The sequence below is a fragment of the Dicentrarchus labrax genome, unplaced genomic scaffold (genome assembly GCF_905237075.1).
Source record: "Dicentrarchus labrax unplaced genomic scaffold, dlabrax2021, whole genome shotgun sequence".
NCBI lineage: Eukaryota > Metazoa > Chordata > Actinopteri > Moronidae > Dicentrarchus > Dicentrarchus labrax.
Genome location: NW_026136861.1, coordinates 129,161 through 139,274, shown reverse-complemented (window position 1 = coordinate 139,274; position 10,114 = coordinate 129,161). Strand labels below are relative to the sequence as shown.

The 10,114-nt window shown below is 48.7% G+C and overlaps 1 long non-coding RNA gene across 1 annotated transcript; it reads left to right on the top strand.

Annotated features, from left to right (window-relative positions):
* Positions 1 to 2,794: 2,794 nt before the first annotated feature.
* LOC127360234 (uncharacterized) lies at positions 2,795 to 9,725 on the top strand. The gene is made up of 2 exons (XR_007883356.1): positions 2,795 to 2,991; positions 9,436 to 9,725. It is a non-coding gene; the product is annotated as an uncharacterized LOC127360234 (long non-coding RNA).
* Positions 9,726 to 10,114: the final 389 nt, after the last annotated feature.

The following is a 10,114-nucleotide window of genomic DNA, read 5'->3' as shown; positions in this document are numbered from 1 at the left end:
GGCCTAGAAGACCTTCGCACAAGGGCACGCAAAGTGGTCACACTTTTTAAAACCAGCACAACAGCAAGAGAAAAGCTCAAAGAAGTGCAGGAGCAGATGAACCGTCCTGTAATGAAGCTGATTCAGGAGGTGGACACATGCTGGAACAGCACCTTCCTAATGCTGCAACGTCTTTTAAAGAGAGACAGTCAGTGGGGGCAGCTCTTGCAACGCTGAAAACAGATGTGAGACCTCTGTTCTCCGAGGACTATGAGACAGCTTCTGCATGCCTGCAATTGCTGGGCCCCTTTTACCAGGCAACAGTAGAGCTGTCAGAGGAGAAGAGGGTCTCAGGGTCAAAGGTCATCCCTATGATAAAGATGTTGATGCTGTACTTATATGACACAGTGGGAAACATAAGCCATGACACTGCAAAACAACTGGGACAGAACTTGGTGTCGGTGATGCTCAACAAATTTGACACAACAGAGAACCAAACTGCACTGAACCTGTCAACACTGCTGGACCCAAGATTTACAACCCTAGGCTTTTACAACCAGGTACAAGCACAATCATCAGTAAAACGCCTGACTGCACAGTGTTCCCAAATAATAAGAGACACCCCTACTGAAGAACAGCCTTCAACATCAGATCAACCAGCAAATGTTGGAAATCCACCATCCACAGGTAATGTTATAATAGAGTAGTAAATAAGTATAAAGTAAATAAGTAGTTAAATTAGATAAAAATTGAAAGCTTTCAGTACTGATGACTGCCATCATGTTTGTCTTTCAGATATTAACCTTTGGGCAACTTTGGATAGAGATGCGTCTGAAGCCAGGAGGGCAAGGAATGCCACAGCAGATGCCACAGTAGAGGTGCAGCGGTACATGGTTGACCCACCACTGGAAAGATCTGAAGATCCACTAGATTACTGGTCCAAACATCGAAATGTGTACCCTCATTTGTATATATTGGCGAAACAATTTTTATGCACACCAGCAACAAGTGTTCCATGTGAGCGAGTATTCTCCAAATGTGGAGAAATCGTGAGCAAAAAAAAGGAACCGGCTCAATCCAAAAACCGTTGAAAAAATAATGTACCTTAATAAAAATCTTTGACTGTTCCCAATCCCCTCCTGTCATAGTTACACAAGCACACCCCAACCTATACAATATTTCCCCAGCATTCTCTCCTCAATAACATAATACACACATTCATCAATCTTTATTTGTAAATAGAACATGATATATGTAGCAGCATAGACATAGGGCTGTCATGCGGCAGTTAATTGCGGCTGCTGACCATTGGGGTGGTAGTATATAAGTACGGCCCTCCTCCTCGCACGCTCACTAACGCATCATTTCCGGGTCAGGTGTTTGCCTGTGCAGGTAATGCTCCATGCCACTGCTGCGGCTACTGCTGTGTTTCATCTTTTACTGTGTCCTGTTGCTTAAAGCCTGTGTGTTTTCACTGCAGAGCAGCGACCGAGTGCCCCGTGCTTTGTGCTCCATGCTCCGGTTAGACCTTGGTTCTCTCTGGCGGTGGTAAGTGTCCTCTCTCTCTGTGTTACACCGAATGCTATCCTGTAGCTAACGCTAGTGTGGTCACAGGTAGATGTCCGCTGCCGTGTGGGTCTCTCTCTCCCTCCCTCTCCCTGTGCAGGTTTGACTTTGAATACAGGTATGCTACCTTAAATCTAACTCTCAAAAGCTTTGATTAATGTAGTTTAGCTATGCTAATGGTATGTTTATTGACAGGGAATGCTCGTCAGCTGGCCGAAATCTACAGGTGGTGATTCACGTGCCTTCACCACCAGCTGATTGGGACCGCTGCTGTTTTGTCTCTGTTTGTCTCTGCCTTGTCGCTGCTTTGTCGGTGTTTTGTCTATGCTTTGTCTACACTGATTTATCTACATTGCTTTGTCCGCACCGCTTTGCCTCTGCCGTTAAACACACGGTTGCTGTGTTGTTTATACCGCTTTGTTGACTATATGTCTGCTGTTGTTCCCCTACTGCTAGCTGCATAGCTGTGTCTCTGCTGCTGTATGTGACATTGTCCCCTGCCTTGCCTCTGCAGTCACTTATTCCTTGTTGCCTTGTTCTGCGGCTCTGGCTGCTTGGTGGCTTTTGGCTACAGCCGGCTTGCATGGTGAACGGCAGACACCATACTTTTAATCTGTTTATCCCTTTTTATTTAAGCTGAACGATGGTGAGGAGTTAATCCCTTAGTTTTGTATTACTTGTTTTGTTATACTTTATTGTTTTGATTAACTAGCTTGGTAAGCTTAATTGGTTAACTATTTCCTGCTTTATGTTGTATCTTGTTTTTATTATAGTATTGTATTTTGTGTTAAATACTTCCATTGTAACTTTTGCTTTCCCTTCTCAGTGGCTGCAGGCTGGTGGTGGTGCTGGTGACGTGGGTGGTGGTGTCCCTCCTTCTTGTGTGCTGTGCTTCCTTGGATTCGGTGATACCACAGTGTGACTGCCACGTGTGTCTGGGTGAACCCTTTTTCTTTAATTTAATTTTGTTGAGTCCCCTTCCCCTTCACCTGCTCTTTCCCCACCAGTAGGCCTCAGCCCCTGATTAGGCTCCCTTTTTCATTTATTGGGATGAATGCTATTTTTTATAATGATATATATATTTATTAAATAAAGTATTTTTGTAAACTGGGAACCACGTGTCTTGCCTGTCGAGTGGAACGAACCTGTGTTTTTGGTCAGTGTAAAATAATTCCTTGGGTGCAATTCCAAAGGTGGCGTTGTCGTGCAACCTAAGATTCCCATTGAGAGCACATTCATTTTTGTTCGCAACCCCCGCCACAATCTGGCGTTGTCGGCAGGATCTACTCTTCCAACAGGCAAAGACGTGTGTTCCTTGTGGGTTTTATTTTTTTTCCCTTGTGTTTTTTTCTCTGGTGTACTAATGTTGTTTTTCTTGTAGGCATCTGCACGAATTTAAAGAGACAAAGCAGCAGTGGTTTCCAGTGGACCTTCGTGCCAGTTTTGGTGAGATTTGGTATAGCAGATTAGGCCTAGGTAGTAGTTTGAGTTTTATTGTAGCTATGGAGGAAGAGTTACAGGAACTTAGAGATCTGATTAAACAGTTAAAGGCTGATAACGAGCGGTTACGACAGGAACAGGCTGGCTCTAGTGCCTTACCGTCCACCTCTTTTGTGCCACCTACTGCCCCTTCTACTTCCAGTGTCCCTGTAACAGAGAGGCTGGTGTTTGTGCCCCGTGATAGGAAGTGTCCTGTTTTTAGGGGAAGGACGGGTATGGGGTTGAGTGAGTGGAGGGAGGAAATACAGGCGTGTATGAGGTCCCGACGTTTATCCCGGTCTGACCAGGCATTTTTCCTGTCTGACCACTTAGAGGGTGAAGCTAGGGAGGAGCTAAAGTATCGCCCTAGCACAGAGAGAGAGGACCCTGATAGAGTATTGGCTATTTTACAGGAGCTGTACGGGTGTTCGGAGTCTTATGTTGCTCTGCAGAAGGCTTTCTTCTCCAGAAGGCAGCAGGAGGGAGAGACTCTTCAAGAGTTCTCCTCGCTTTGATGGGCCTCATGGAGAAGGTGAAGCAGCGTGCACCTATTGAAGTGCCAAATGCAGAAGCTCTTTTGAGAGACCAATTTGTTGAGCATGTGCTGGACAGTGCCCTGCGTCGTGAGTTGAAGCAGTTAGTGCGTAGACAGCCCAATTACACCCTGCTTGCTGTTAGAGCAGAGGCGATTCAGTGGGAGCTTGAAGGTCTACCCAGCGGTGTGAGGGGCCGCAGTCATTCAGTCCCCTTAGTGTTTGGTGTTCAGTATGGTGTTTAAGGTAACCCGCAGGGCATTTCTTCCCCCCGTGTCAGAGATGGGTGAGATGAGGGAGATGCTACAGCGTCAGCAAGAGCAGCTTAATAAGCTCACTGAAAGCATTGCTCGGCTGCAGGTCTCTCATCAGCACAGTCACCCACCTCGTACTGGCCCAATGCTATGCAGGCGCTGCAATCAGCCTGGCCATTTTGCGAGGGAGTGTAGAGTGCATGCTCCCCGCTCACAATCCCATTCACAGCCTCCATCTAATCCTGGTAGGCAGTCTCATTTTGCTTCTGGGTCGGAAAACTAGTACCCACCAAACTGCAGAGTCACAGTTTGGGTGGGGCTGCTACTGGCTCACAAGCTGCTTCACGCGATTTGGATGCGTCTGGATTGATTTCGTCGTGTCCCCATTTAGATGTGGACATGGGTGGAGTGAAGGTTCCTTGTCTGGTAGACACCGGCTCCATGGTGTCTACTATTTCTGAGAGCTTTTTCCGCCAGCATCTCGAGCCTTGGGGCCAGGAGCGTCTCCGTTCTTGTCACTGGTTGGAGCTTAGAGCTGCCAACGGTCTGACTATTCCTTACCTTGGGTACTTGGAGCTTGACGTGCAACTTTGTGGTAAACTGATGCCCCACTGTGGTGTGTTGGTAGTGAGGGACCCACCTGGTGGGGTGCCTTCTAAAGTGCCGGGTATTTTGGGGATGAACGTGATCCGCAAGTGCTACCAGGAACTTTTTGGCCAGTATGGGGAAACGTTGTTTTCCCAGGTCTGTATCTCAAAGGCCCCTGAGCCAGTTGTGCAGGCACTGCAACAGTGCCATCGTGTTAGCGATGTCGCGTCCCAGGATGTTCCCGGGAAAGTGAAGGTCAGGGGTAAGAGGGGTTGGCAGATTCCTGGTGGGGTAATGAAAATCGTGGCAGCCACATGTTCTGAGCAGTACTCCGGGTCTACGGTGCTATTCCAGCCTTTAGAGGCTGGTTTACCTGCTGGGTTGCTTGCTTCCCCTTCTTTGGTTCGTGTCATCAGGGGCACCGCCTACATACCTGTCATTAATGTTGGCTGTAATGATGTTGTTTTGTACCCCCGCACTGTTGTCGGCACACTGGATTTTGTGAATGTGGTCAGCCTTCCTTCCGGGGTCACTGAGGTGCCATCGGGTGTGGCCACCGTGTCTTCTCAGACCGCTTCCCCTAGTGTGCAGCAGGTGGAGAGTGTGGATTTGTCACCTTTGTCTGTGGAGGAACAGGGTCCAGTGAAGTCCCTGCTTCAACAGTATTCCTCAGTCTTTTCCATCAATGATACTGATCTGGGCTGTACAAATCTAATCTCCCATGACATCCCTTTGGTAGACGATACTCCAGTGAGGCAGCGCCATAGGCGCATCCCACCCTCAGAGTATGAGGTGGTGAAGGAGCACATCAATCGTCTACTCTCATCTCAAATCATTCGGGAGAGTAGCAGCCCCTATGCGTCCCCTATCGTGTTGGTACGAAAGAAAGATGGCAGCATGCGCATGTGTGTTGACTATAGGCAGCTCAATAGTAAGACCCGAAGAGATGCCTTTCCTCTGCCACGTATAGAGGAGTCGTTGGATGCCTTGTCGGGTGCTCGCTGGTTCTCAACCCTGGACTTGACCAGTGGTTATAACCAGTTGCCAGTCACTGAGGCTGACCGGCCGAAGACTGCTTTTTGCACCCCTTTTGGTTTGTTCGAATGGAACAGAATGCCTTTTGGGCTCTGTAACGCGCCCAGCACTTTCCAGAGGTTAATGCAACGCATCTTTGGTGACCAGCAGTGTCAGTCCTTGCTGTTATATCTGGATGATATTGTGGTGTTTTCCTCTACTGTGGAACAGCATGTGGAGAGGCTCCAGGTGGTGCTGGAAAGACTTCGGCATGAGGGCCTCAAGGCCAAGCTCAGTAAGTGCTCATTCTTTCGCAAAGAGGTGAATTATTTGGGCCATGTGATTTCGGCCGACGGTGTCTCCACAGATCCAGGCAAGATTGAAGTGGTTGCCAATTGGCCGATTCCTACTACTGCCTCAGAGCTTCGTTCCTTTCTTGGTTTTGCCAGTTACTATCGGCGCTTCGTGGAAGGATTTGCCAAACTGGCAGCTCCTCTGCATAGGGTGGTGGCCGAATGTGGTGGCACTAAGACCAACAAGAAGACTGAGCAGCGGCTGTCTAGGTGTTGGAATGATGAGTGTAACCAGAGCTTTGAAACACTGAAAGCTAAGCTCACCATGGCACCAGTGTTGGCTTATGCAGACTTTTCTCTTCCCTTCATCTTGGAAGTTGATGCAAGCTATGGTGGCTTGGGTGCAGTCCTTTCCCAGGCTCAGGCAGGCAAGGTGAGGCCTATAGCCTACGCTAGCAGGGGCCTGCGACCCACCGAGAGGAACATGGTAAATTACAGCTCCATGAAACTCGAGTTTTTGGCCCTTAAGTGGGCCATGACGGAGAAATTTCGAGAGTACTTGTTGGGTAACAAATGTGTGGTGTACACTGATAACAACCCCCTTAGTCATCTGTCTTCGGCTAAGCTGGCTGCTACTGAGCAGAGGTGGGCCGCCCAGTTAGCTTCTTTTGACTTCGAGATAAAGTACCGATCAGGGAAGAGCAACACTAACGCAGATGCTCTCTCCCGTCAGCATCCACCTGGTCCCCAGGATGTCGCTGCGATGCTTCCAGGCACTGCGATGCCCAATTCTTTGCAGCAAGCTCTGGGGTTGGGAAAGGCAGAGGCGACCCAGGCTGCCACTGCCGCCTTGCCCCAGCACACTTGTTCTGAACTCCATCTCGCTCAGCAGTCTGACCCTGTGATACAGGAACTGTTGCCTTTTTGGAGGGAGAACCAGCGTCCCAGTGGTGAGGAGCGGGCACGGCTCTCCCAGCCCACGCTGGTTTTGCTCAGGCAGTGGGATCGCCTACTGGAGAGGGACGGTGTCCTGTACCGAAGGGTGTGTCGCCCTGATGGAGCCGAAGCCATGTTTCAGTTGGTGTTGCCAAAAGCATGGATAGATCAGGTTCTGACCCAGGTGCACCAGGAGCATGGTCACCAGGGGGTGGAGCGAACATTGGCGCTCCTTCGGTCCCGATGCTACTGGCCCGGTATGTCTTCCGAGGTGGCTCAATGGTGTCAGAGATGTGAGCGGTGTCAAGTGGCCAAAGATGTGCACCCAAAAGCACATAGCTTTATGGGGCATCTTTTGGCTTCCCGCCCTAATGAAATCCTTGCCATCGATTACACGACTCTAGACCCAGCCCAGAATGGTTTAGAGAATGTTTTGGTGCTTACAGATGTTTTTAGTAAGTACACTGTGGCTATCCCTACTCGGGATCAGCGTGCTGCTACTGTGGCCAGGGTTTTGGTGTCGGAGTGGTTTTATAAGTTTGGCGTCCCTGCTCGTTTGCATTCTGACCAGGGCCGTAACTTTGAAAGCACCCTCATTCAGCAGTTGTGTGACCTGTATGGGATTGTAAAATCACGCACTACCCCATACCATCCGGAAGGAAATGGTCAGTGCGAGCGTTTTAACCGGACGCTCCACAACTTGCTGCGTACCTTGCCAGTGTCCCGGAAAAGGGATTGGCATGTGTGTCTGCCTCAGGTGTTGTATTGTTATAACACAACCCCCCACCAGTCAACCGGAGAGTCACCCTTTTTCCTGATGTTCGGGCAGGAACCCAGACTGCCCATTGATTTCTTGTTGGGTCGAGTTGAGAGTCCTGTTGGTGGCTCTATCCATGAGTGGGTTCAAGAGCACCAAGCCCGTTTGCATGTAGCATTTGAAGGAGCACGAGAGCGCTTGAAACATGCTGCTGATCGGCGGAAGCGAGTTCACGATCAGCATGTCAGAGATTTGCCATTGCAGGAAGGGCAGCTTGTGTATTTGCGTGACTTAAGTGCTAGGGGGCCCCAGAAGATCCGGGGATCGGTGGAGTTCTGTGAAGTATCGTGTGTTGAGAATGCCTAAAGAAGGCGGCGCGGTGTATACTATTGCGCCAATGGACAACGAGACCAAAGTCAGACAGGTCCACCGCACTAGGCTGAAGGCTGTTGTAATGGTGGACTCACCTGGTCCTGCCACTTCTCATAACTCGACCTCTGGCGAGGAATCACCACCAGCAGAGGAGCCTTCATTTGAGTATGATTTGTTGATCTTAGACCAACCATCTTATGTGGCAACTTCTGCCATGCCCTCCACCAGATCAGCTGTGCCTCAAGTGCCTGCAGCACTGTCCGGAGCATTAACATCTCTAGTCCTTCCCTCTGTCACTTGTCCTGATTCCAGTAATATGGGCCCACGCCGGACCACACGTCAAACGGCTGGTCAGCATTCAAATGTGCATCATTTCCCACGGTCTGCTGGAGATGCTTGTGCCGCTAATCCTCCTGCTTCTGTGTCCAACTCAGTCTCTGCCTTGTTTAGACCTTGGAGTTAGCTTGTTGTACTAGCCTCACTTTGTTGATCGTCGGGACGACGATCCAAGGAGGCGGGGTAGAATGTAGCAGCATAGACATAGGGCTGTCATGCGGCAGTTAATTGCGGCTGCAGACCATTGGGGTGGTAGTATATAAGTACGGCCCTCCTTCTCGCACGCTCACTAACGCATCATTTCCGGGTCAGGTGTTTGCCTGTGCAGGTAATGCTCCATGCCACTGCTGCGGCTACTGCTGTGTTTCATCTTTTACTGTGTCCTGTTGCTTAAAGCCTGTGTGTTTTCACTGCAGAGCAGCGACCGAGTGCCCCGTGCTTTGTGCTCCATGCTCCGGTTAGACCTTGGTTCTCTCTGGCGGTGGTAAGTGTCCTCTCTCTCTGTGTTACACCGAATGCTATCCTGTAGCTAACGCTAGTGTGGTCACAGGTAGATGTCCGCTGCCGTGTGGGTCTCTCTCTCCCTCCCTCTCCTTGTGCAGGTTTGACTTTGAATACAGGTATGCTACCTTAAATCTAACTCTCAAAAGCTTTGATTAATGTAGTTTAGCTGTGCTAATGGTATGTTTATTGACAGGGAATGCTCGTCAGCTGGCCGAAATCTACAGGTGGTGATTCACGTGCCTTCACCACCAGCTGATTGGGACCGCTGCTGTTTTGTCTCTGTTTGTCTCTGCCTTGTCTCTGCTTTGTCGGTGTTTTGTCTATGCTTTGTCTACACTGATTTATCTACATTGCTTTGTCCGCACCGCTTTGCCTCTGCCGTTAAACACACGGTTGCTGTGTTGTTTATACCGCTTTGTTGACTATATGTCTGCTGTTGTTCCCCTACTGCTAGCTGCATAGCTGTGTCTCTGCTGCTGTATGTGACATTGTCCCCTGCCTTGCCTCTGCAGTCACTTATTCCTTGCTGCCTTGTTCTGCGGCTCTGGCTGCTTGGTGGCTTTTGGCTACAGCCGGCTTGCATGGTGAACGGCAGACACCATACTTTTAATCTGTTTATCCCTTTTTATTTTAGCTGAACGATGATGAGGAGTTACTCCCTTAGTTTTGTATTACTTGTTTTGTTATACTTTATTGTTTTGATTAACTAGCTTGGTAAGCTTAATTGGTTAACTATTTCCTGCTTTATGTTGTATCTTGTTTTTATTATAGTATTGTATTTTGTGTTAAATACTTCCATTGTAACTTTTGCTTTCCCTTCTCAGTGGCTGCAGGCTGGTGGTGGTGCTGGTGACGTGGGTGGTGGTGTCCCTCCTTCTTGTGTGCTGTGCTTCCTTGGATTCGGTGATACCACAGTGTGTGACTGCCACGTGTGTCTGGGTGAACCCTTTTTCTTTAATTTAATTTTGTTGAGTCCCCTTCCCCTTCACCTGCTCTTTCCCCACCAGTAGGCCTCAGCCCCTGATTAGGCTCCCTTTTTCATTTATTGGGATGAATGCTATTTTTTATAATGATATATATATTTATTAAATAAAGTATTTTTGTAAACTGGGAACCACGTGTCTTGCCTGTCGAGTGGAACGAACCTGTGTTTTTGGTCAGTGTAAAATAATTCCTTGGGTGCAATTCCCAAGGTGGCGTTGTCGTGCAACCTAAGATTCCCATTGAGAGCACATTCATTTTTGTTCGCAACCCCCGCCACATATAGATACAAATTTTTAAAGCAAATACACTTTAAATCCAAGGGTGATCAAAGCAAACATGCTTCAGAACAAAAGGTGTTTTCTACAAAAACACTGCTCCCTAGATGTGTGCATGCGAGTATGTAATTAAAAGCCTCATGTCCATCAACTAGCCTTCCTAATTTGACTGCAGCCTTGCACTTTGCCAGTAGAGGTCACTGTAACTGAAGCTTCAAGTAGTGAACCCATTTTTGAAACAACT